At 43.8% G+C, this 26,265-nt stretch overlaps 1 protein-coding gene across 4 annotated transcripts in view; it reads right to left on the reverse strand.

Annotated features, from left to right (window-relative positions):
• The window catches only part of Sox5 (SRY-box transcription factor 5), a 936,665-nt gene that overhangs the window by 579,122 nt on the left and 331,278 nt on the right, over window positions 1-26,265 (reverse strand). For all 4 annotated transcript variants that reach the window (XM_040743583.1, XM_040743581.1, XM_040743582.1 and 1 more), the window contains one exon: window positions 10,743-10,817. The gene's annotated coding sequence lies outside the window, so the exon portion shown is untranslated. The remainder of the gene's footprint in view (window positions 1-10,742; window positions 10,818-26,265) is intronic.

Genomic DNA, 26,265 nt, shown 5'->3' on the forward strand with positions numbered 1-26,265 from the left:
ATAATGTGGCTGCTGTTGCTCTACTGTGGTTGTCTGCTTCCTCTTAGAATTCGCTGATGTCACCTCCACACCTGTAGCCAACGGGTCTCCACACGAGAATCAAGGCTGCTTGAGGTGCCTACGTGTCTTATCTGAGGCGTCATATTAACCTTGTACTTTGCAACTTGGCATTCACTTTTGAAGGAATTTCTGACTTAAGCAAATTCTGCAAAAGTGGCATTCAGGGTTTCAGGTGTTGTCACCCGTCTTCCACATACATTAGCATGTCCCAGAGCCCTGGCACAAAGAGCAAAACAGCAAATATACTCATGACTGTTAGCTAGCTGAGTTGCAGTCAATGTCCTAATAATGCTAATTATGGCAGCCTGAGACTAAGGGACTATCCCAGTTGTAAAGAAATCATCGGGTCCAAGGAAAGAGCGCCTATAGACAGTACTGGAACTCAGAGAGGGCCTGTGACTCAGTGGCTCCTCAGCTTCAGGTAGCACAGCACTGCACATGCTCCGCGTGTGTTCCTCTTGGGTCCAGCCCTCCAGTCACCCATGTCTGCAAGGATTCCCGGTTTCTCTCATTGAGAAAGTACTCATTGTGAAGGTCTAGAGACCAGGTATCCTCACCACTAACAGGTGTAGCCACCCCCCAGGCTCTCCCTGCAGAGACAGCCAGGACGACAGAGAGAGAGGCACACACACTCTGTTTCTCTACCAGTATTCATAGCTGTAGTAAATATTCTTTTACCAGTCTCTTGAGATACAACCCAACTCGACAGGATTCTTGCAAGACTTCTCCCTTCTTTAACAGTGAGAGAAGATGATTCCCATTCACAGTTGTACACTGCATCCCAGCCGCTTTCCAGAGTTTTGCATCTCGCTATGGGGAAGAGCAAAATCGGTGGCCAGTACTTCGTGAGACACAGATAGATGTTTTTAGAGTATGCAGTTTGATTGGCTGATTGGTTGTTTGATTGATTGGCAGTGCTGGGGGTGGGACCTAAGGGCTTTTGTTCCTTAGCTATATTAACACTGTCTGTTTCACCCCTAACTTTAGACTAAAAAGTTCCAACATTGCTGACACTGCCTACCTTATCCCTCTCTTGCCTTCTGTCTTCTCCATGATTCCTGTGACCATCATCTTTCTGTGTTACATTTTGTGCTTATTGTGGGGTTCCATGAACTCTCTGGCTGACTTTAGAGAGTTTTTTGTTTTGTTTTGTTTTGATTTTTTTTTTGCTTCTATGAAATACCAGCGCAGTTCTAAGAATTAAAGTTCATCCTGATAAATATGCCTCCTCTACCTTTCTGCTTCACTTGGCCCCATTCTCTGAACAGCCGTTCTGAGAACGTGACCTGTTGACATCGTCAGTTTATAAGTTTTGTGTTTATTCTTACTTTTTCCCCGATTAGCAACTGTGCACACTGCATTGCTCTTATGCCCATTCTGTGTGACTTTTCTGCCCATTTTATGACCCGCCATCTCATTTGTTTTCCTGGTGTGTGGAACTCTACTATGTAACGATCCTGCAGTGTTCTGAGTCCTTGTTCCATAGGGGAATACTTAGCTCACTCTGGATATTTATCACACTAAGGAACCTAAGATACAGACATTTTCAACTACTGAAGAATAAATTCCCAGGACGAGGATTATTGGGGCAGAAGGCTTGCTGGGGCAAAGGTTTGCTAGTTTGTGACCCTTTCTCCATGAAGGGTGTGTCCCAGTGTCCTTTGTTGCCTTCAGCAAGTTTGGGTGTCACTTCATGATGTCCCTTCAGATGTCCCCCATTTCATTTCAGCAGAAACACCAGAACACATCCTGACGGGTTAATCATCATTGGTGTCCAGAGATACTGGTTAAGTATGATGATAACATTTGAGGAGAAGTTTAAATACAATGTGCAAGGGGCTGGCAAAAACTCTCTCAAAGAAAGCAGTGGTCGGCTCTGGTCATGCCACTCAGATTCTTTTCTTTTAAAGTTACAGGAAGCAAGACTTGAGTGATCTCCCACCCCCCCATGGCCAAGATTGAATTGCACCTCATTTATTTCTCTAAGATCTTTCCCCATAAAACAAGAAGTGGCGTACAGGGATGAGTCATTTGCCTAAATGTCTGTCTTAGCCTTTCCACTCTCAAGTGGGGATCATACATTAATCGAAGTATTTATCTCAACTGCCAGCACTACACTCAACATATACATTTCTCTCTGATAAGATTTTGCTAATAGTGTATTAAAATAAAAAAGAGTATGTTCTGGCTAGATATCACCCCCAACAGTGTTCCTACATCAACTTATTCCATCCTTTTGGCTATCACAAGGGGCTAGCTTTATTTTTGTTTCTACTCTAGAGTCAAGGACAGAAAGGCATCAGGAAGCCAAACTACTTGCCTAAAGAGACAGACCACAGGTAAAGGAGCTGGGGTCTCAACTGGGTTGGAACTGAGATCTGTGACAGCCTGGCACCCTGACGTGTGTTACTTCAGCCCACTGGACAGTGATGCAGAGCAAACCTCCCTGACCCTGTGACATCCCCCAGGCAGGAAAGGCTCACACATGGCATGCACGAAGACCAGTGTGGACTATGGTAAGGAGCCCAAGCATGCTACTGTGTCACTCCAAGACACAAAGGAAAGGCCCTGGGTTTAACAGACCCTGAGTAAACTGAAAAGGTTTTCTGAGATTTCTACCCCTGGGGCCAGCAAAACTCTGGCTCCGTTGACACACACACACACATACACACACACACACACATACACACACACACACACGTGTGCCTTTTACTAGACCCTCATGGTTTGTGTGCAAGCATCCCATCAAGAGGTTTCTTCTAAAGGCTGAAATGTGACTTCCTCCTGACTGAAGGGGAAATACACTTCTTTGCCTTCCTGTTCTAATCTGTGCTTGGAGGTCCAGTCTGTGTGCCCAGAACTCCATGGTTAGTGAGTTTATATTTCCATAACTTTGCATAATAATATGACGAGGCTCATCCCAAAACATAATATCAGCTGTAAGACATATGTGCGTGCTACCTGGATCCAATTTTCTCTGTTTGTACTTAAGGGAAAATCAAACATGCTTTAGCTCTTAAAAATGACAATATCACATTATTTGAGTTGGTGTCACCCAATTGGTATTGCAGTTCTGGTAGCATTTGCTTTCCCGGCAAAGAAAATTACCTGTAATGTATGGTTTAAATAATTACTTAAAAACAAAAGCTTCTCTCCTGCCTTCCTTGTTTATCTGTGGAGAGCAACTCAGCAGGGCTGTGTATTTTAATAAAATTGCCTTCAGACTGCTAATGGCAGGGCGTCTGTTAGCCTGGGAAAAGCGATGGCAGTCTGACTCCTACTCCTAATATTGGGAGTTAGTCCAGACACCTAAGAGCCAGAACTCTGCTGTGCATTTGACTATGTTATCAACGCTTTGCTTGCTAATGACGCTAGTGACAGCATTGCAGTACGGATGGGTCAGACGTAAACAGGGAGGCTCACAATTGTGCTCACAGAACCAAAAGAAACTCCTTCCTCTCCCCACCCGGCCAGCCCCCAAATCCCTTTTATCAACACATCAGTTGGTGTAGCATCACCGCTGGGAATCAGCCAGCAAGTCTCTGCTCAACAGGCCACTTCCGCCTCGACTGGAGAGCACCAGCAGCACCTGACATGCACCCGCCTCACCAAATGACAACAGAGAGGTTTCCTGCAGCACGCCTGTGTGCCAGCCATCCAGCAGAGGGTCTCCCTGATGACTCTCCTGTGGCTTTTATTTTCCCCGGAGAAATACGCAGCCGGGGTGACTGCTTGCCAGATATTCCTAGCACCAAAAATCAGCAGTGTGAAGAACAGTCCTGTCCCTCCCAGTGGAGGAGCCACAAGCAACTGTGCCGAACACCTGTGTCAGTCCATTCCTGGGGACACCCCATGCAAGCACTCATGCACCAGCCAGGGATGCCCAGGGCTCTGCTCTTCACTCTTGCATTCCTGCCCAAACGCTTCTCAGGATCTTGGTTGGGTTTGGCAAATCCCTGGACCAGCACTGTGATCAGCTACTGCTAGGATAGCAGCTTCCATCTTCTACAAGCTCACAGTTCGACAGTAGATGTATAAGGAGGACTGGGAGAGTGAGTCTTTCCCATCAGTGGAAGGGCATGGGCAATGCTGCTCACCACTTCCTGGTAGAAATAACCCAGCTACACTCAGAAGAGGAGGCCTATTCTGGGACATGCTTTCTTAACGTGGGCAGGGTCTGCGGGAGCTGACCTTGAACCAGTAACAGTTGAGAATAATATGCCCAGTTGAAGCAATGAAATCCATGGTCAGGAAGTACGGTTAAGGAGCCATTGGTATCTCCAGTACAGGGCTTTAGGCTAATACTCATAGCATACACGTGGATGAACGGATGAGTGAATGGATGGATGAGCCAGTGGGTCAGTGAATGAGCAGGTAACAAATGAATTGATGAGCAAATGAGCCTCTATACTCCCAAAAACTTTGAATAATCTGGAAATGATCAAATTCCAGTGAGTCGATAAATCTGGCTCTCAGTGCTTCCTCCCTCTGTACATATCTCTGGCAGGCAGTGTGCAAAATTTTAAGATAAATAAATGAATGATAAAAAAAGCAGGCCATGGGATGGGTGGGACCACAGTTTGTGATTCACAACTCCAGGGGAAGCTTGGGAGGCTCTGCTATCCTTCACCACTCCCTGTGAGCCTTTTCAATCCCCACGTGGAGGTCGGACCTCCGCTCTCTGTGGGACTCCCTCAGCCTGTGTTCCCCTCCCTCCCTGGAGGCAGCTGTCACCCTGCGGTTTAAACCCACATCACTTCATGTTCTATTCCCATGCTGGTTTCTGGAATCTTGGGGAAGAACTATTTCCTCGGTGTGTTCACAGGACCTAACGCTCCAGAACAATTCATTCTCCCTCCTCCAAAATTAAACTAACTTAGAAAAACAACTGCTTTTTCTGATTCCCTTACCTGAGAGTTGAACTTCAGGTATCCAGTGGTGGAAATTACCCCTTATTACCCCTCAATGTCATCAAGCTCTACTGAAGGACTCCATTTTCCAGCTGTATCTGCTGTCTCTCCCTGGATGCCATCACCCCACACCCCGACTTTTCTGTATGACTCCTTCACAAACGCATTGGTCTCCTCTCCCAACCGCGCAGACCCTCCTAGGTCCAACAAGGTCCTATCAACGCTGTGTCGATGGAATTCGTCCATTTCATAGACACACTGTACCACATGACTTTGCAGTGGCATCCCAAGTCTAAAAGACACAGCAAACAAAGTAGCGTAGAGATTCCAAGTTCAAGATCAGTGTGTAACTCACCTCTGCATTAATGACATGTCATAAATGTATGCAAGCCACACCCACAATGATGCAGAATTACAAGGCACCCGAATGCTAAATGCGTACTCAAACCCTACCAGCGCCTAACACCTTTAAAGGAAGCGGAAGTGCCTGCTATCCCAAGCCCAGCTCACAAGGCGCTCTAACTATGGAGCCTTCTCTCCTTCCTATGAGCCGTTGGAGACCGTGGCTCCTTCGTAGCCTTTTTGACGGAGTCATTTTCAGTGAAAAGCAAAAGAGCATGTCTTAGAACAAAGGAGGGGGGCACATCATCGACTCATTCAAAAGTTAAATATGAGTAAAATGGTGACTACAGAGGACCTTTTAGGTGGAGGGTACTGGAGGTGATTTGGAGGTGACCTTAGAACTTCTGAGAGATGAATTTGAGAAAAAGAGAGCGAGGGTAAGCTAAGACTTCAGAGAAGAACTGGGGAGACAGCTCAGCCACTTGAAGCACTGGCTGCTCTTGGAGAGGGCCCTGGTTCTGTTCCCAGCACCCACACGAGGTTCACAAGTGTCTCTAACTCCAGTTACAGGGGATCCAATGTCCTCTTCTGGCATATACACAAGCAATCATTAAAAAGATAAAAAAAAAACTTTAGCTAGAGGTTTTGAATGAAGGAAGAACTAAAATGAAAGGTATTTAAAACATGGAATTAAAACTAAAAGAAAATTATTTGAGATGAAAAACTCTGGGTAAGCAATAGAGGTAATTTTTATCAGAAAGGGAAAGGCTGAACATACCACAGGGTAGAATCTAACACCCATGAGATTAGAGGTCACGTGACTGACACACAAGGATAGAATCTAACATCCTCATGACCAGAGAACATGGGGCTGATCCACTGACACAAGGGCAGAATCTGACACCCATGTGAACAGAGGTCATGGGTTGACCCACTGACACTCACAAGGGCACAGGGAACCTTCAACATTTGTGGCAAGGCAGGTTTGAGTTTCTCTAGACCCAGCACAACTGAGAAACTATGTTCAGCAAGAATGACTCAAAAAAAATGACAAACACCTTACCTTAATCTCTGTTTAATCATAAAAGTGATTTTAATTCTTCCTGCTAGTCAAGAATTTAGAGAAAACAAGAATTTTGAGGAAAAATGAAACTAAATAGTCACATATGTATACATATATTTTAATATAGGAGAAAAAGTATATCTATAGAAATCTAGGACTATATAATTTACTTATAATTTGTAATTATTTTTTAAATACACTTCAGTGTATGAGGAAAAGGTATATCTATATCTCTACATGTATTGTAGAAATCTAGGACACACATAGTTATAATTTGCAATCATTTCTTAATATTCTGTTGCTAAGTTTCTGGAAAAATCCCAGATAGAGTTGTTTGGTAACTGACAAGGGATCACTGAGAAAGGCTCATCCATCTCCCAAGTGCATTTCCTCATCACTTGATTCATCACACGAGAGGAAAGATAATGGCAGGAATTATTCTGCTTTCTAAGTCTCAATAATGTCTTCTCTACACTGACAATTTTTCTGAAAACATGCAAGGATATTTTTGTCTGTTATTTGTCTGAAATAATAGCCTTTGTTGCTCATTTGTAGTATAAACAGTGGTGACTAAGAAAAGCAACTCCTTGTTCAAGCAAATGTTTATCACCTATGGGCATAATAGCTTAACAAATGTAGAAGGAAACACAGAGGTAAAAAAAAAACCTGAATGTTTTGTGTATTTGATCATTTGGCTGTAAACTCAGATTAGCAACCTCTACTCACCAGACTGGTAAATGACAGGTAGTTTCTGTGTTTCCTGCTCTCTATTCCTGCTAAATCATTTGCTTACGGAAAAAAAAAACCTACCCCGTTTTTCCTTTTCATAAACAGTCTTTTAGGTCATGTGACAATTATATTGAAACTGTAAAGTTAATTTTCAAATAACCCCAATTTGCAAATAGAATATATAAAATTCAAAAGTTTTGTGGGTTTCCACAAAGCTATGCAGCCTTCCTCAAAATTATAAATGGTAAACAAACGCAAAATTTAGATGTGCAAAGCAATTAATCAGACACTCACCATTTTAAATATTATTTATCACAGCTGAAGTCTCTTTTATAAAATAAGTTGTAATATAGAAGCCAAATGGTGTGGCTCAAGTTCTCCACGTTAAGGACTTGGAAGTAAAACATAGTCAGGGGTCTGACAAGACAACGCCACCCTCATCAGCGTTAAGGTAAGTCTACTTTCACTCACAAGTTATCCATACTTGTAAGGATATTTTACAGTGATGTATACCATCTGCCAGTCGGGGTGACGTTCAAAATACATGAACTGTAAGATGTCCACTGGAACCCTTTTAATTCCAAGTGAGAGCACTGACTTGGTAACAGTCGGAGTCCTGTTGTATGTGAGGACACATCACTGTCTCCAAGCTGCCCTGTATTTCTCTGCCCCTCTCCTGACTCATCTTGCCATTTCAACAACACCCTAGGCACAGGCTCCATACCTGCTCTTCCAACTGGAGGGCCTCTCCTCCCTGTAGGTCTAAAGTTTCTCCTCTTGCTCCAGCTTTGTCTCTGAGAGTGCTCCCATGAGTTTTTAAGTAGGCAGTGTAGTCTCCCTTCATTATTTTCCTACATACTATGTATCCCATACATATATATAATAATATAATATATCCCATAAGTTATATATAAATACATTAATGATCGCATTGTATTTCTATATAGAATAAGATCTTCCATACATGGAGAGAATATCATCTTTTTATCTGAAACTTCTCTTGATAAACAACACTTGAAAAAATATCATGATGTCCCCAAACAAAAGATCTTGATTTCTTCAAATATCAGGACACTCTGAAGTGAAATATGTTAGTGACATTCTTTACAAGACTATAAGCTGGTGAAGGTGCCAAACGTGACCATACTTCCAAGTGTGGGAAGCTGGATGTACAAAATGGTTTCTATTCTGTAGTTTGTCAGGAGGGCATCATTGTTGCTTGTAGGAACGGCATCATGTTATCATCCTGCATCATGTAAGGATGACATCATTGTTGCTTGTAGGAATGGCATCATGTTAACATCCTGTGTCATATAAGCTTGCAGACACTTGGCTCTGCTCATTGGACGGCAGTTTAGGATTGTGCTACTTAGAATGAGGTTCTTTTTGCCCTTTAAGGTGACACGCTTCCCTCTTCCTTCTTGATTTAGCTTCAAACAAACAACTGCTCTGAAAGTCGTTATTTCTATCTCAGCTTCTTAAGCTGGGGGAAGGGAAACCTTGGCCACAGCGGAAGGTGTCAGACTTGTAAGGGTCAACCATCAATCACACGACAAGCACAGCACGTACCCGAGGTGTCGCCAGCCGTGCTTACAGATGTGCTGTGAGACTTCACTTCAGCCTCCGTTCTGAACACACAGTGTGTGCTCCACCCTGTGTGTGATGCCACACCACACAACAAACACGCTGCCCGCAGAACTCAGCTCACGCTCGGTTATTAGATGCTGTGGGCTGCCGTGCTTTTCCTGCATCTACAACATTTTCTGCTCTTACGTAAGCTAAGTTTAGGTTATGAAAAAAGCTTTCAATATTTTCCAACCATCCTTACAAGTAAGAATCAGATTAGTGTATCTGTGTACGGTGCAATGTCTTTTGTTAATTTCCAACAATTTCTGGAATAACCCTAAACGTACTTTGTTTATACATACATAGTTATATAAAGTGGCATTTTCAGAATGGTCCATTACAAAACCAAACTATTGATCACCTCTGAAAACCACTGAAGGTGTCCTGTAATATCTGATGTTCAGCCAGGATTTAATTCTTTATGTAAAAAAAATAAATAAGTGTGTCCACCTCCTGGTGTGCAATTTTGCTTTTAGCTTTAATAAATTGCAAAGTTGCATGCATACTAAAGATATGGCCTAAAATGAATCCATTATAATTTATTATCAGAAGATATTTGATTTATATGCCTTTTGTATATAGCTATACACTGGAATTGCATAAACATTTCTCAGGAGGTAAAGAGTTATGAGTGGAAAATTCTGGAAGCGTTGATTTATATAGTATCTGAATACCAAGAACATTTGCCATGTTTAGTTTGTACTTGGTTGGTTTTTGGTGCTTTTCTAAGCAGTATTTGCAAGCTGAAAACTGGGATCTGTTCATCACTAGAGCACTCCTCATGAAAGTGTTGTGCAAAAGTGGTTCTCAACCCTTCAAGACCATTCATAAATCCAATGGATACATCATTTTAAACGTAGCATCTTGTAGGACTCATACTTAGCCTAGGCAAGAATACTGTTGAGCATATGGACAATGTCAAGATATTCCTCAAATTACTTTTCTTTTAACTAAAAGGTAATATTCTTTCAAGGCACAGGACAATTAGAAAAACTGTATAGCCTCTACAGTCAGTGCCTAAAAACAACAAAATCCATGAAGTAGACACAAAGAACCAGCCAGAAGCTTACTTCATACAGAAGCCCTCATTTCCCCTGAAGAGATGTGATCAGACAGGAGGACAGAGGCATTGATTTCACTGTGGGTTGAGAATTAGAAAACCTTCGGCTAAGGTACCGTGGAGGAGATGGGTGGGTGGGCTGGGCTGCTGGGACCCAAGGGGGAATTAGACTTCAGGCAGTGACAGCAAAGGGGTCTCCTGTGGGTAGCTGAGCAATAGCAGCCAGGGCTGAAATCACTGTTTAGGACAACGGAGAGAACAAGATGAACACAGGGTCATCAACCTTACTCCCATCAAGCCTCGGGGCAGATGTCAGCAAGCTTCTATTCACTGGGGACACATACCAACAGCCAAGTAGCCAGAGTGGCTTGTGCCTAGTAGACTCTGACTATCCATGTCATTTTATTTGTGCAGAAATTCTTTAATTAGCCTTCATTTTACGCATGATGTTCAGCATCAACTAGTTAAAAAATCACTGCTAGTATCCAGGTCAACTCTGAAGAGCACCCAAAACCCTCTGGGTAGACCTGAAGGCAGAGCACACAATGGAGGAGAGAAGGAAGACGCCCCGAGCACAGGACTTTTGCCACTACAGTTACATAATTTAACATTCCGTGTATTTTAAGGGTTGGGATCTGGGAAGCTCATCAAAAAAGTCTTGCTTTAAGATACTTTAATAAAAAGAACAATCATAACCAGATTTTCTATGCATCTTACTAGGTTTCAAAATTCCTTCCACTCACAAAAGCTTCTTTAAATTATTTTTCATATTCAAATCCTAGAAAGCAGGTAACCCAATGCTGGGCTTTGGACACAGGAGAACTGGCCATGGTGAGAAACTCTGCAAGGAAACCTTCAGCTTAGCGCTCACAGAAGCAGGCATCGAGACTTGGGAGCTGTGCAAACGATGGGAATAATGATCAACAACGGTAAAAACCCGCCCCGCCCTGACCTGGGGAGCTGCGGGGGTCGCTCTCTCCCACTTCCGGGTGTCCTCGCCGCTCTCCGCTCTCTGCTTCTTGTAACCCTGCAAAATAAAAAAGAGACATCGAACGTCAAATAACCCGAGAGTAGTTTCAAGTGCTCAGGTCTGAAATGTCAGACACTACGAAGCCAGTCAAACAGCGTTTCTACTACAAGTTTTAGAATAAATTTTCAGAAATTCATCTTTAGTACTTTTCCTCCCCTAGGCCCGATTCATGGCCAATGGTGGAGTCATTGAAGTGTGCCATTTTGCAGCTGGTAAGTGGATAATCGGCGAAAAAAACCCCAAAGAACCTTTTGTGAATGGCATTTAGAAAGACAGTGATACTTGAAGTGTAAAATGGCAATTAGCTATTTTAGAAATGTGACAGAAAAGTCACTTTAAATACTTTGCATTGTTAATGAACCACATGATCAAGCGTATATATACATGTATATGCAAACATGTTTGCCTATCTTGTGGGGATCCCAGGGTTGGTTTTATTGAGATGGACAATTATAATCATTTTAGAAGACATAACTTAAAACATACTTGAAACATTATCCTTGAAAGAGAACTGCAAAGGAATCATCCTAACAGGGGGTCACGTGTATCAAAATGTATTTACTAGCATACAACATGGCACAGCTCTGGTCACCCTAGGACACAAAGTATTAAAGAGAATTCCCAGGCTAAGAAATAGTGAAAAGCATAATAAAGGCAGAAATATTTGATGAGACTAAGTCACATTGCTATTATCTACAAGTCTTCTAAACCTATAATGAAGCTAAAAATGCAAAGTATTTTCTAAATAGAAATATTACGATGGTGTCATTTTTATTTTAGTGAAAAGTTTATCATTTCTTCTATGTGTTTTAGGTTTATCCACCCCAGTGACCAAAATCTGTGATTTCAAGTTGTTCAAGCATTTACTGATGGTACTTGAAATAATGCAATAATTAAGTGCAATTATTACATTAAATAAAGGAGAATTGTATACAGTTTAGCCCCAGAATGATTCTATCTTACCAGGAAGCTTACATATTCATGAATTTTAAAGAAATTTCAAAATGATACCTTTGGATGACACTAAAATGTGGTCTGAATAAACCAAGTTCAGATAAGGAAGTGACAGGACTGGCCAATTGTGTTTTTATTATTGCTCTTATTAATCTTTATATTCCAAAAGGCCTATAGGGTTTTAAGTGATTTCTGAATTCCCTAAATTATTTCAAAGTACATTAAATTCTAAGGACAATTATATATCATCATCACGTGACTTGGCTCCGGGGAAGAAAGCTTATCTCAGAGTCTAAACTTCAAACAGTGTGACGGTGCTGTAACGAAACCAGTGACATCATCATACAACCTACAACCATGCTGACAAACTGTGAAAAGTGATTGACAAGCAAGACCCACAACTCTTTCTCGACAAAAGCACACGGCTTAAGCACCCAAGAGCTATCCTCCACAACCTGCTAAAAAGCACATAAAATACACAGTATTTAACAGTGGAAAGTTTTTGTCCTCCTAAGGCTGGGAGCAAGACAAAGACATCTGCTCACATCATCTTCACTTAACATGGGATTAGAGGTAATGCCTGGCATCCCAAAGAAAGAGAATGGAGAAGTTAACTGGTATTTTGTTTGTTTGTTTTCCTGTAAACAATGTTTATGTTTATGATATTTCAAGTCCCTAAATTATCACATGACCAAATGTCTGATGTCTTAAGCCTGAGAATGCCTGACCATATTTTGACATATTGTCATAGTTTTAGCACAGAATAATTCTGAAAAAGGAAAATCAAGACAACAATTCCATGCATAAAAGTATGGAAGAAGATATAATAGTGATAAATTTAATAATGGGAGGAAATTTGTATATTACAAATGGAAAAATAGCATTGAAAATACATAGACTAAGAAGATAGAAAGACATCCATGGATAAGAAAACACTATTTTTAAAATGAAAATTTCCACCAATTTATCTGTAGATGCAACACAGAATCATATAAAAAACTCATTTTTTCATATACATTAACAAAATGATCTTAATTTTTCTATGGAGATGCAGCATGTCCCAGCAGAGCTAAAACAGACCCCAAAGAGAGATCACTGAGGATGAAACTGTTGCAATTTCTAAATTTGCAGTGCAGCTCCAGCAACCAAAGCACAGTCCACCAGGCAGCAGTCTGCACAGGGAGGATATTGCAGTGGAAAGGACAGGGACTTCAAGTCCAGAACCAGCTTGGATTTGGCAAGATTGTTAAGGAGGGAACACCGTCACTTGATGCTCTATTCCACTGTTGTTGGCTTTGAGACTGAATCTTACTGTGTTGTTCTGCATGGCTTGGGACTCACCTTGAACTCTTGGAGATCCATCTACCTCCTGAGTTCTGGGATTAAAAATGTGCACCACAACTTTTTAAAGCAAGACTTGGGCTGCCTTGGCGACAAAGCCCTTTGAGGTTCATTTCAGGCACAACTAGTCACAGCTCTTGGATTTGGGCGCATGCTTGCTAGGTTTCCTTTATATTCCCCAAGTGGCAAGAAAAAAATACATGTTACACTAATGAGCTGGCCCAAGTTAGGGTAAAAATATACTTGAGATTGGAGGCACGGAACTCCCAGGACTGCCCTACTGATGTTTTAATGGTTAAGCCACTAAAAAATCACCTTTGACTCCATCCATAGCAAGTTCAAAACCAACCTGAGTTAAGAAAACAAAGCAAACAAAAATTAATTTGTATCATCCCCATGCCAGCATGTGTGTGTGTGTGTGTGTGTATGTGTGTGTGTACGTATGTGTGTCTATGGCCAGTAGGAAGTCACTAACTCTGCTTCTGTAACCCATCATCTTCTCAATGGAGGTCTCCATCACTCCTGTCTTATGGGACGGTTGGTAGAATATCACGTGTTAAGGTGTCCAAGGCAACCGTTCATATTCTGTGTCTCATCATAACCATCTTCCCCTTAGCACCGTCTAAATTCAATCTCATCACAGCGGTAGAGAAGGGGTAATGTCTAACGGACAGTCTTTTATGTGTTTTTAATTTCTCCCTGGCACAGTGATAGAATGTGGCTTTCTGACTGGGCAGGGCTATGTCAAGGGTCTTTGGGTGACACAGAAAATGAAGTCCCTTCAAGAAGTCGGAGGCGTTTTCGAGGGGGCTGGGAGATTCCTTTCCAGAAAAGGGTTAGGGAAGGATGTTAAGAAGAAACAACAATGCAGTTGTCTCGTGCCGGACACTGTGGGAACGGGAATGATTTTCTTGGGAGTAACTGAGGTTTCCTAAGTTTGCACAAGATGATTTGTGCGCATTTAGAAACCTTCCATGAAGTCCCCTGGCTTAGCCTAGATCATGCCTCCTCCCCTGCCCTTCCAGTGTTATTTAGTGACTATCACAGTGCCTGCCTTCTCCCTCCCCCTCCCCGTCCCATTGGGGTTTCATTCTAAATCCTCCTGCTTCAGCATTGTGCATGCTAAGATCAGAGACATGAGACAATGAAGCTCTTAACTCTTAACTTAGCATCACAGACATAGCATATCACCTGGCCATCTCCCAGCGGAGCCCACATACTTCCTGTGGTAATCTCTAGGTCTTTGACAACTAAACCTATCTCCATTTATTCCCCCTGGCTATGGTAAGAATGCACATATTTGTTCTCCTGAGTCATGGAAGCAGCACTGACTTTATCACACACACACACACACCACACACACACACACACACACACACACAGAGTGCTAACTTCATTGCACACACATGTTCTTAACACTGCTTATCATACACACATACACACAGCACTAACTCCATCACACACAATTTACACAGTGCTAACTCCATCACTGCTAACTCCATCACACACACACACAAACTTAGTACTGTTCATCACACACACACACACACACACACACACATATATATATATACTCAGCATCAAGTTCATCCTGTACACACACATATAATCAGCATTGTTCATCACAAACGCATATACATAGTACCAACTTCATTGTGCCTACATATACACACTACTAACTTCACTGCACACACACATATACACAGTACTGAGTTCACACACATCTACACTGCTGTTTGCTTGGCCATGGTTGACTCAGGGCGTTAGTGGGTGCTAAGGTTTGTTCTGTGAAGATGGGCGTGGGCACAGATCTCAGCAGGAACTCCGTCAGCACACATTACTAGTACAATGTAAAGACAGACAGACTGCTTTGTTCAGGAACATGCATGAAACAATGGGTTTGCATTCTGAATGGAAAATTTGGGCAGAGGGAATGGTGTTGACAGAACCATATGCCAGAAAGACCTCATGAAGGAACAACTCGATGTTGATGACTAACCACAGCCAGGCTTTCTACTCACTTAGAGTATATTGAGGAAAATGCAGCTATTTCCTTAAATATAACCCAAAGGGACAAATCGTAGAATTAAAAAAAAAAACAAATGAAATGGTGTGTGAGGAGACAGGCTTTTAACATCGTGGAAATCACACCACGGCCCAACTGCTTGGAGTAGACATCCCACCGTGAGCTCTGACTCGGACTAGGGAAACAGTGGGTGACACCACGGCGGTCCCAGACCTCATTCCTAGGCAACATCACCACTCTCAGCCTGCAGAGTCTGCGAGTCAATACAGTCGACCTTTCTACCCCTGTGGGTGATCTACAGACAAGCAGGAAAAGCCACATCAGAGAATTGACAACCTTGCCTGGGTACAGCTGAGGCAGCCTTCTGTCAACAGAGGAAATGATCAGACTCACCACAATGAACCCATGCGAACATGCAAATTAGATTTGCCAGGGAGAGGTCCAGCCACATCCCTGCAAGGATATGTTGAATCCTGGCTGCTCAGGTGGCCTGATCCTCTGATAGGAAAGGGTCAGTCAGTCCAGCCTTCCACCCAGTGTTTCCTGCAAAGTGTTGAACAGCCAGACACTGAGGGAGAAACCATCAAATCTGTAAAGATTCCATCTGAATACTTCTTATGAGTATTCTTCCGGGAACTGATATGGAATGAGAATGTTTATTCCCCAGGAAGCCATAGCATGTGTGTGCATAATCACATACACACACACATATGCATGTACACACTGACACACATAATCATATACACACATACACACACATATATGCATGTACACACCAACACACATATGCACATTCACATACACGTGCACACACATATGCATATATACACTCACATATACATACATGCATATATACTCACACATATATATACACATGCATACACATTGACATGTATATACACATTTTCATGAATACTCATGTATATACACACTCATACAATCTTACTACATGCACGTACACACACATACATACATTCAAACAAACACATGCATATATACATACACACTAATGCACATATATTCATACATAAACACACATAAACAAGCACACATCTGTAGGCATACATACACATATGTATGGATATATATGTACATTCACACAATTCTCTCTTTCTCTCTCACACACACACATGTGAACTGTGAACTCCGCTTCCCTTAGGAAGTGCTATGGTTTCCCATATGGACTCAGCCTATTGTCCTAGAACCTCTTTGTAAAACCTGAACGAGGGACCTGGCTGCAGTCCCTCAGGGGGTCTCCAGTCTCCAGTCCACCAAAGGATGCAGGTTAACACCAAGGTGGGTGCTGGAACTACAGCAGGAAGGAAGGGCCAGGATCAAGAAAGAGCAGGGCAGACCAATGCCCCACTGGTCCCCCATTGTTGCAGCACTGGAAGGACATAGCGTGTCATAATGAATTACCATTAATGTGATCCAGCGGCACTATTAGATTGAGCCTGGCAGCCCAGGATGACAAGCCGTGCCTGCAAGATCATCTAATGAGGGGACGGGGCTGCTTCGTCCCTGCCTTCACTCAATTAGTGGATGGGGCTTTTAATGCCACTCTGAACAAGCAAAGCAATTTTGATTACTTAGAATGAAGTCTCCATTTGGAATGTTTCAGAGGACACCCCCCTTTTAAAATATAATTTATCCGCAGCGTATTTGAATGGTAATAACCTATTTTAAAGCCATTCACATCATTACTCATCTTTGCTTAAGTAATATTGAAATATATTTTTTAAAAGTTCAAATGATGGGAATTTACTCTAGGAGATGAAATGTAAATAAGATAGCAGAGGAGGAAGGCTATTTTGGAGAGGGGTCTCTGCGTGTGTCACCCTCAAGGGCACCCACGCAGCCGTGGCATGCATGCTTTGTGCCAGGGTTACAGCTGGTGAATTCACTCCATCAGCCAGCGTTATCGGGACACTGCCATAGAGAGTCTACGGATCCCCTAGAGTCCAGGGATCCCCATTTTAAACACTTGGAGACCTTGCCCACTTTGAATGGGAGCGCTTATACTTCATCGCTTTTGGTATAAGGAACTGTTGTTTCTGCCTTATTCTTAATATTCTCCCTTTCTCGGGGCTAGATGGCAATTAGTGGACATACAGCTTTAATGCTGAGACCACTGGCTAGACACAAAGTCTTACCCAAGCAGCGGCTCTTTTTCCATTAATGACTCCTTCCATTCCCATTTGAAACACACAGGGTGCCCTCTCTCTTCCAGATTTCGCCTAGTCATCTCCTAGCATCCCATGCCTGACATGGCTTGGAAATTTGCCTATTTAATCAGAGGACTCTCGGATAAAAGTAAGCAGTCATATTTTTGACACCCATAGGTGCCAGTGTTTTTGGTGAAATCAAACATACATTTTCTACAGAGAGGAAGTACCAACCTCATGTCCCCTTCTTCCTTCTCTTTACCCATGACTGAAAGTTGAAGGCATTACTCTACATAGACCTCCACACCGGTCACCACAAAACCATCCTGCCTGTAAGTAATATTGTCTAATGCCTGTTTCATAAGAAACTGCAATACTGGCTAATCGTTAAACGACACACACCTTTATACCAAGCATCCTTATCTTTTTATACACATCGTCTAGGAACTCTACCCGTCAGCCGTTCAGGAGAGAAGAAAAACTTTGAGACTGTCTTTAAAAATTTTGGGCCACAGGAATTCTCCCTGGTAAATCATTAAATCAATCCATTTTCATGTTTTTTCCTTTTGATGGTTATATTTTATTAATAAAGTTACTTTAGTAAATAACTACTACTTTTTTGCTTTTAAAGTGTTAACCTCAAAGGCTGGTTCTCCTCTAAAGGCGCTGGGTTGCAGGGGAGCAGAAAGGGGACAGTACTGACATTGTTTTTGCTTAGTAAATAAAAATGAGGGGAATAAAACAATATGGCTGCAGGTAACATGGCCTATGACGTGTTGTGTAACGTGCGATTCACAGACACATAGGCGAACAACTTGCACATACTGTGCTCTCTTCTCGGCAGACTAAGTAATCACATTGTTAACTCAACTGCGACCCCCCTAAGTAGGAAAAGAGTCATGGTTTTTATTGAGTCTCCTTTCTTTTCACAAAGGTGGTTGGAGGGGAGGGGACAGTCCCTGGCAGTTTCTGGAAATGGAGATATACATGATTTAAGGATGAAGGTAGGTCATCACCAGTGCTATGGACAGGCCTTTACCATTTCCGGCATGTCCGCTCCCTTCCTCCCTTCCTGTCTGGGTTTGACAGAGTAATCATCCCGAGCTCCAGTCACAAAGACTGTCATCTGTCTCTATCCAGCCATTTGACAATCTAGCAGATACTGTCTCATTTCTGTTGATTAAATTTGACTTTATGAAACTACATAAAATGCTTACAAGGGTCAAAAATCAAAACTGCAAATGAAGGTAGCAGTATCCGAATCTGTTCAACCCTGTTTTCTCCCACCCATACACTAGACATAGTCTATTAACTTCCCTAGCTCAACCTGTCTTTCCTATGTTTATGCTTTTAAGTTATCAGCTTTGTGAAATTATTCTCATTTGTTTGTCTTTCTTACGGAAACAATAGCATTCCCTATACTCTCTGAAGACTTTTTTAAGTCTCCCCCTAACTGGATCTTGTAAGCATCTTCAAATGACTCATAGAGAATGTCCTCACTAGTTACATTACTGAACTATATTTTACTATATGAGCATATTTTAATTCATCCAACAAGCTTCTTATATATGAGGAATTAGGTTATTTCCAATATTTTTCAATTTCAGCTAATGTTATATTTAATAACTGCATATATTCTATTACGTTTATTTACATTTAAGCGTTGCTGAGAATCAAACCAAAGGTCTCATGCACACAAGGCTACTTGACCACTGAACGACATCTCCAGCCCACCCCAGGAATACTTCCAATGCTCAACCCATAGTTTTCAGAAAACCCCTGTTGTGGAGGAGAGTGCCTAGGTCATCAGATTGACTATGCACTGTCTCGATGTCTCTTTGGAGGGAGCAGGGAAAGACGGGAAGCCTACATAGCCATCCACACTTCCACTGAGTTCTCCTGTGCCCTAACTCTTGAAAACGGTCCATGTGCATAGGACAGTTAGAAGAAAATGTGTCTTAAGACGTCTTTCAATTTTTCCTCATTTCACAAGATGCCTCTGAAACCCTAAATTAGCAAATATCCACTGGCACTCCTGAAAACCTAAGAGTCAGAAAATATCCCATGTAGGAGAAACTGCCAGCCAGCCCACTCAAGCTACAGTTGCCCTGCCCAGGAGCCCAGGCCAGCCTGCGTGCACATGCTTGGCAGGCACTTCCTCCCTGAGCCAAGCCTGCCTCTATGCCCAGAGACTGCTGATGAAGAGACACCTGACCAGAGACACCAATGAGGAAAGGACACACAGCAGAGTCAGTGCCTGAGCCAATGGGACCCTGAGAGGGGGTATAAATGCAGGCCTGACTTCCTGAATAAACGAGTCTGCAGCCTGCTCTGCCACTCACTGACTCCCGGTGCCTGAGTCCTGCATCTTCTCACCCCCTCCCTTAGGGGTTGTCCAAGCAGGGTTGCCTGCAACAATCCCACGTACAAAAATCCTTGCAGCAAGGAAATGGCATTCAACTTTCCTCACATGTAGAACTCATAGAGTATGTATTTATGTATGTATGCATGCATGTATGTATAGAGGAATACAGGGATAGATGGATGTGTGGGTGGGTGGGTGGATGGGTGAATTGGGATGTAGGAAGGGAGGGAGGAAAGGACAGATAATAGATGATAGGGAAATGGACAGATTGAGGGACGCATGGATCAGTGGATAGAGGGGTAGGGAACCATGAAGCTGGCCTCGAGAGGTGTGCGTCATAGGTTTTTCAGGTTTAGAGTCCACGGCTCCTGGGGCACAATGTGCCTTCTAGTTCTCGAGAGACCAACGTACTCCCTCAGGCAGTGAAGTGTTCAGGACACTTTGTGCTTCTCTGTATGTTCCCCTAGTAGTCAAGGAAGCACAGAAACTTGGCCTTAGACACGAATCTTGTGTACCCCGTAGAGCATGCAAACTTCATTATATCCTGGCAACTACAACTGTATCAATCCCGGCAATTGCCCTTATAGTCTGTTTCTGTTAAAAGTATTTTTTAAAAAAATCTCACTTCTCTCAATAAAATTGTCACAGCCTCAGTTGCACTGTGGTCCCTCCAGCCTGGCCTGAGTTCATTCCTCAGGACCATTTCAGGTGACCTTGGCCTGGTAAGTAAGTTGAGGCACTCACCCGAAGGATGAGGAGATCTGTGGGACAAACCGACGCACATCTGACATGGTTGCCTGGCGAGCATCCCTAGCATCCTTAAACCCAAGCGAGTGCTCCCGAAGGGAGAAGGAACATTCATAACGATTTGCCTTCTCTCTGCTGAAAATGAGCAGCCTGTACGTAAGACCATTTTATCTACAGTGTTTACGTAATGGAAAACTTATGAACTCTTTCAGTTTGCACCTTGAGGCCACTGAATGTCCAGTAACATTGCTCTTTCTGTAGTAATAATCTGTATTAGTCACCACTCCATGGCTACAAGAGATAGGCGCCCGAGACAATCAACTTACTAAGAAGAAAGGTTTTGTGGATTTCGGCCATGACTGGCTGATCCATTGCTCCTGGACCTATGGTGAGAAAGAATGTGGCAAAACTATGTATTTTGTGGCCACAGGTGGTGAAAAGGAGTCAGAGACCAGAGTCCCTGATATCTTTTGTATAGTCTCATTGATCTTAAGCCCGGCCATCAACCCCGCCTCTCAGAATTTCTTGCATCATCTGTCAGCATTACCCTGGAGATGTGTCTTTGACATACAGGCTACTGGGGACACTCCAGAGCCAATCCACAGCATGATCTTTACAGGAACAATGGCACAAGACAACAGCACAGCACCAAGAGGGTTTCAACAAATTTCCCCTCAGGGGAGGGAGCACAGGTTCCCCAGGGGGAGACGGAGATGAGTGAGATGACTGGTCACATTACCACCTCCCTACCTGGGGGCAAACTTCACCTTTTATAAGACAATTGCAGATTTCACAGTGTCTTTGGATTTGGCTGAAGTAAAGCCAGTTCCCCAGGGAGGCCTGGAGATTCCAGCATTGAATATGAGATGACATAAATTTCGTACTGAGATCTGACTGACTCATTGCTGCTGCCGTTGCTTTTGCTTTGGGGAATCTGTCCATGTCTGATGGTCTTACATAGCCCAGCTGTCTGGGAAGTCACTATGCACGAAATATGACCTTGAACTCCTGGCCTTCCTGTCTCCCAACTCCTAGGGTTACAGGATGTCAGACCTAATCAGACTGATTTACAATGCTAGAGTGACAATAATAACTTATTATTATTACTTTAATATTATCAATAATTTATTGATATAATTAAATTAAATATTACTACCAAATTTTATCACTCACAACACAAATAGCTGATCCACCAGTATTCCTTCTGTGGGGGACACCTGGGAAGGTACCCAGCCTTCCTGGCAGCAACAAGCTTGTCAATACACACACTTCACTGTGTTGCCTTCAGTCCTCTCTCTCAGGGGATTGGGGAAGCACCTACCGGAGGTAAGGGTGACATGTGGTAGTGGGAACAGTTTAGCTCAGATCTCGCCACCATCGCCAATCCTCTGTGGAAGCAGAATAAGCCCGGTGTCTGGGGAGACGGCTCTGCGGGTAAAGTACTGCAGCACATGCATGAGGACCCGAGCTCAGATCCTCCTTCCAGCGCTCTGGGGAAAGCCAGCCATAGAGGACTGATCTCCACCCCTGGGACTCAGTGTCTGCAGGGGTGGAGGGCACAGACGGGAGTCCCAGGGCTCGCTGGCTAGCAGCCTATCTGGAATGGCAAGATTCGGGTGCAGTGAGAGACACTGTTTCAGTACAAGGTAGAGAAGGACACCAGTACTGACCTCTAACCTCTATACACGTGTACCACGTGCCCAGGCCATCCACACACAGATGAGCACATCATACACGCAATAAAAAAAACCAACAAGAAGAAGCAGAACATAGCTGATAAGTGAAATGCAAATATGCGAATATACTGCAGATTATGCAAATATACATTAGATTTATTAATGAACCATTTGATCCATTATCAAAGGTTGGTGTCGCCATAGTCAGTTCTCTCCCTGAGCAGTCCTGTGAGATAATAATATATGCATACATGCTTTATATATGTACAGTATGTGTGTGTGTGTGTGTATACATGTATGTGGGAAATGCATCCCTTGCTGCAACGGCACCCCAGAGAGATGAGACGTGCATGGTGTGAGTGGTGGATGTGGGGAACGGAACAGGTCCAGCTGCCTGTACTGACGCAAAGAGAGGCATATGGCTTCCTTCCTCCCTGGTGTGCCTGGGTCTCAGAGGGAGCGCTCCGTTTCCCCGAGATGAGCTTCTACTCGCATGCTCCACCGGGAAGATATTTTGTATGCCACAGAAAACTAAGATGTTTGCATTCCCACCAGTCCCGGGATAAGGCATTTTCCTCCATGCAGACACAAAACATACAGCACATGAATGTTTCATGGAGGCTAAAACTGGGAGAGGAACAGAAAACAAGAACAGAGCAGGTTAAAAAAATATCTGGTTTCTCTCTATCAAAATACTAATTAAAATTCATGTTCATGGGATGGTTATACATATGTTTTTGAACTAAAAGTCTAACCTGGCACTATTTTTTGGCCTTATTTTTGTGACAACATTTTTGTCCATATGGCACGAAGTGAATCACTTTACATCTTTTTTAAAGCTCTATGTGTTTTTCTTGTTGTCTATTCCCTCTTTTCCCACCACACACATACTGGCAGCCGCTCCCAAGTTACCAAATGCCAACTCAACCCTGCAAGCTGGCTGCATGAAGCTAGATACTGCTGGCATGTTCCTAGCTTTCAGAAACACTCCCTCTGTGTATGTGTGTCTCTGTGTCTGCCTGTCTGTCTACTGCTCTCTCTCTCTCTCTCTCTCTCTCTCTCTCTCTCTCTCTCTCTCTCTCTCTCTCTCTCTCTCTCTCTCTCTCTCTACACACACACACACACACACACACATACACACACGACAACCATAGTTATTTCTCCTTCCATTTGGGCAATTCCTTCCTTGTCCCAGCCTTCTGTCCAGCTACGATATGTGCCTTAGCGGGTGCTGGCCACACCAGCCTTCAACTCTGGCCTTCCTTACTTGGTGACACTTTGACAATTAGTGGCTCACTTAAGAACTACTCTAAAGGAGTGCTTAGCCAAGCCCGTGTAATTAGCTTGGTCACAGCGCAGCAGAGATCCACGTCTGTCCGGTGGCCTCCCCACCTCCACACTTCCAGGGTCCCACTTCTGCCTCCAGGCAGTGTCGCCGATCTGAGGTACAGCCAGCTGGCCTGACCCTTTGGGTCCCTGCCTGGCTCACGTTGTATGCATGTGCTGTCTCCACTGGGCATCAGACTCTGCTCAGTTTGTGTGGCGGGGCAGCAACTCCACCTAACAAATGTAACTTTAACAACAGTAAAACAACCTAATAGCTCAGCATGCCAGGGGGCTAATGTGGCGGGCCATTTACTGCTGCACTAAATAGCCCTGCTTTGACTCTCGGTGCCAAGTGGCAAACTGAGAATTGCAAGGCGGGAGTAGCTCCTAATTCATTAGATAAAGGGGGTCATTGCTCATAGGGCTGGGGGACTAGGAAGACAGGAAGTTGAGCGAGGCATTCTCCCTGCAGACACCTTTGTAACTGGGACTACCTGTGGTCCAAGCCAGCAAACTCAGGAAACATAAGGGCTCAGTTCTGGGCACGTGTACGCCAACTTGTGACTGGTGGCATTGTTCTGCCTCACTTGCAGCAAAGAGCCTAGATTGGGGACAGAATCCCAACACTGACTAATGATTTGTCATTTGTGACTTAATACCCTTGGAACAAAAGCAGCGTCACGAGAGCATAGTCTAACTTTTCTTGGACTGTAAAACGAGCCACCCCTGAAATAGCCCCCACCCAGATACCCTGCTTCGTGAGCCCTGGAAAATTTGCTGTGGACAGTTGTGACCTGGCTAATAGGCTGGGCAGAAAGAGACAGTGAGCCATAAAAAGAGGGGAATAAAGCTCGTTAACGTTGCTACACCTTCAAGTATCATCCTCTTTTTATTTATATTCCTGACAGTTATAAATTGCCCCCCCCCGAATGGTCCTTATACTGCGCTTGGGGGCAAATCACTGATATACCTGTGCTACTGTAACAGAAGAGAGAAATGAGCACAAATCTCAAATGAGATCTCTGAAATGGGACATCTTTATTTCCCGAGCATTAGCCTTAAAACAACTGACTTCGCTAATTCTTGCCATCGCTCAGATTGGCCTTGAATTACTTCCCAATGGGCCTCTGTGTGTGCCTCTCAATGAGGAAGGGTAATGGGGGATCCGTTAATTAAGTAGAAGCAAAGTTGCGCGGTGGGGATCAAACACTGGGTACGTCCTAAAACTCCCACAGAGAAGATGAAATGCAGTGCAAACTTTAAAGACTTCCCGTCATTAGTGGAGACCTTGCTGCTCCTGGCCCAGACCCCTCCTGTTTGAGAGAACAATGAGGACAATGGGGACAGAAATGAAATAGTGCAGCCAGGAACAAAGGGGCTGGCTATTTACTGGTCCAAAGAAAGGAAAAGAGAAGAAGGGGGAGGGGAGAGAAACTGAGAACTTTCTTTTGTTGGTGGTTCCTGTCTACTTTAATTAGTTTATGACTGCCAGGGCATTGAGAGGCCTCCTGCCCACCCCCACCCCCCCAAGCATAGGTTACCATAGGAAACATTTGGAGTTTACACCTGGGAAAAGGATGGTAGCAGGACACAGAAGGACCAGAGAATGGGATGGGCAGAGTAGAATAAGGACAAACAACAGGCGAGGTGTTTCACTTCGAGTGCCAGTGTTCCAACAGAAACAAGACCGCCCTGTCCCAAGGATTCCGCGCCCACTTGTTTAGACTGGGACCCCATCACCTGCAGAGCCAAGAACCACGTCCTGATGCTAAGCTCCAATCTTGACTTCGACAGAGGCCTCCTGCCGGCATCCACAGAAATAGGAAGAAGTATATTCATAGCAAGACAAAAGGCTGGGCATGTACCTCGTTGGGTAGGGTGCTTATCTACTACACACAAGGCCCTGCATTCACTCCCAGCACTGCAAAAACTAGGCATGGGGGCACACATCTTTTATCACTCAAGACATGGAGATAAGGTAAGAAATTCAAGGTCAACCCACTTACATAATGAATGGGAGGCTAGTTGGGGCTACATAGAACCCTGGCCAATAATAATAATAATAATAATAATACAAAGAAGGAGAAGGAGGAGGAGGAGGAGGAGAAGAAGAAGAAGAAGAAGAAGAAGAAGGAGAAGGAGAAGGAGAAGGAGAAGGAGAAGGAGAAGGAGAAGGAGAAGGAGAAGGAGAAGGAGAAGGAGAAGAAGGAGAAGAAATAGCAAAGGCATGTAGACATGACACCGTCTTCTGTTTGTTTCTCCTGAGCCCTTGACAAGACAAATCAGTCAAAGCTACACTCGGAGTCTGAGGAGGTGGCTAAGGGGTAAAGTCCTTGCCATGCGACTGTGAGGAGCCAAGTCTGGATCCCCAGAGCACACATAAAGAGCTGGTGGTCATGGCGGCCTCCCTATAATCCAGTGTGCTAGACATAGAGACAGGGAGCTGGCTGGTTAACCAGCCAGCCAAAGTGGAATGCTCTGGGTTCAGGGAGAGATCCTGCTTCCCAGTCTGCGTAAAATGGAGAGCAACAAAGGAAGACACCCAGTGTCAACCTGGGGCCTCAACTTGCATCCATTCACACATGCATGTGCACCTATGACCAGGAAAACACATGCATACCACGTGCATATGAGGAAAATCACACTGAAAACTGGTGTGGCTGCTGGGGAACATCTGGATGGGGAAGGACTCGGGGCTCACTCCTCACTCTCCGTGGGATTCCAAACAGCTGGGGCACCATCTGTCTAGAAGCATGGCTTTACCAGCTCAAGAGGGAAAGCCAGGAAACCAACAAAGTGCACAGCCAAGAAACTAGCTCTTCGGGTCACATGTAAGGCTTTTGCT

Source organism: Mesocricetus auratus, unplaced genomic scaffold, assembly GCF_017639785.1.
Source record: "Mesocricetus auratus isolate SY011 unplaced genomic scaffold, BCM_Maur_2.0 Super-Scaffold_100001, whole genome shotgun sequence".
NCBI classification, from domain to species: domain Eukaryota; kingdom Metazoa; phylum Chordata; class Mammalia; order Rodentia; family Cricetidae; genus Mesocricetus; species Mesocricetus auratus.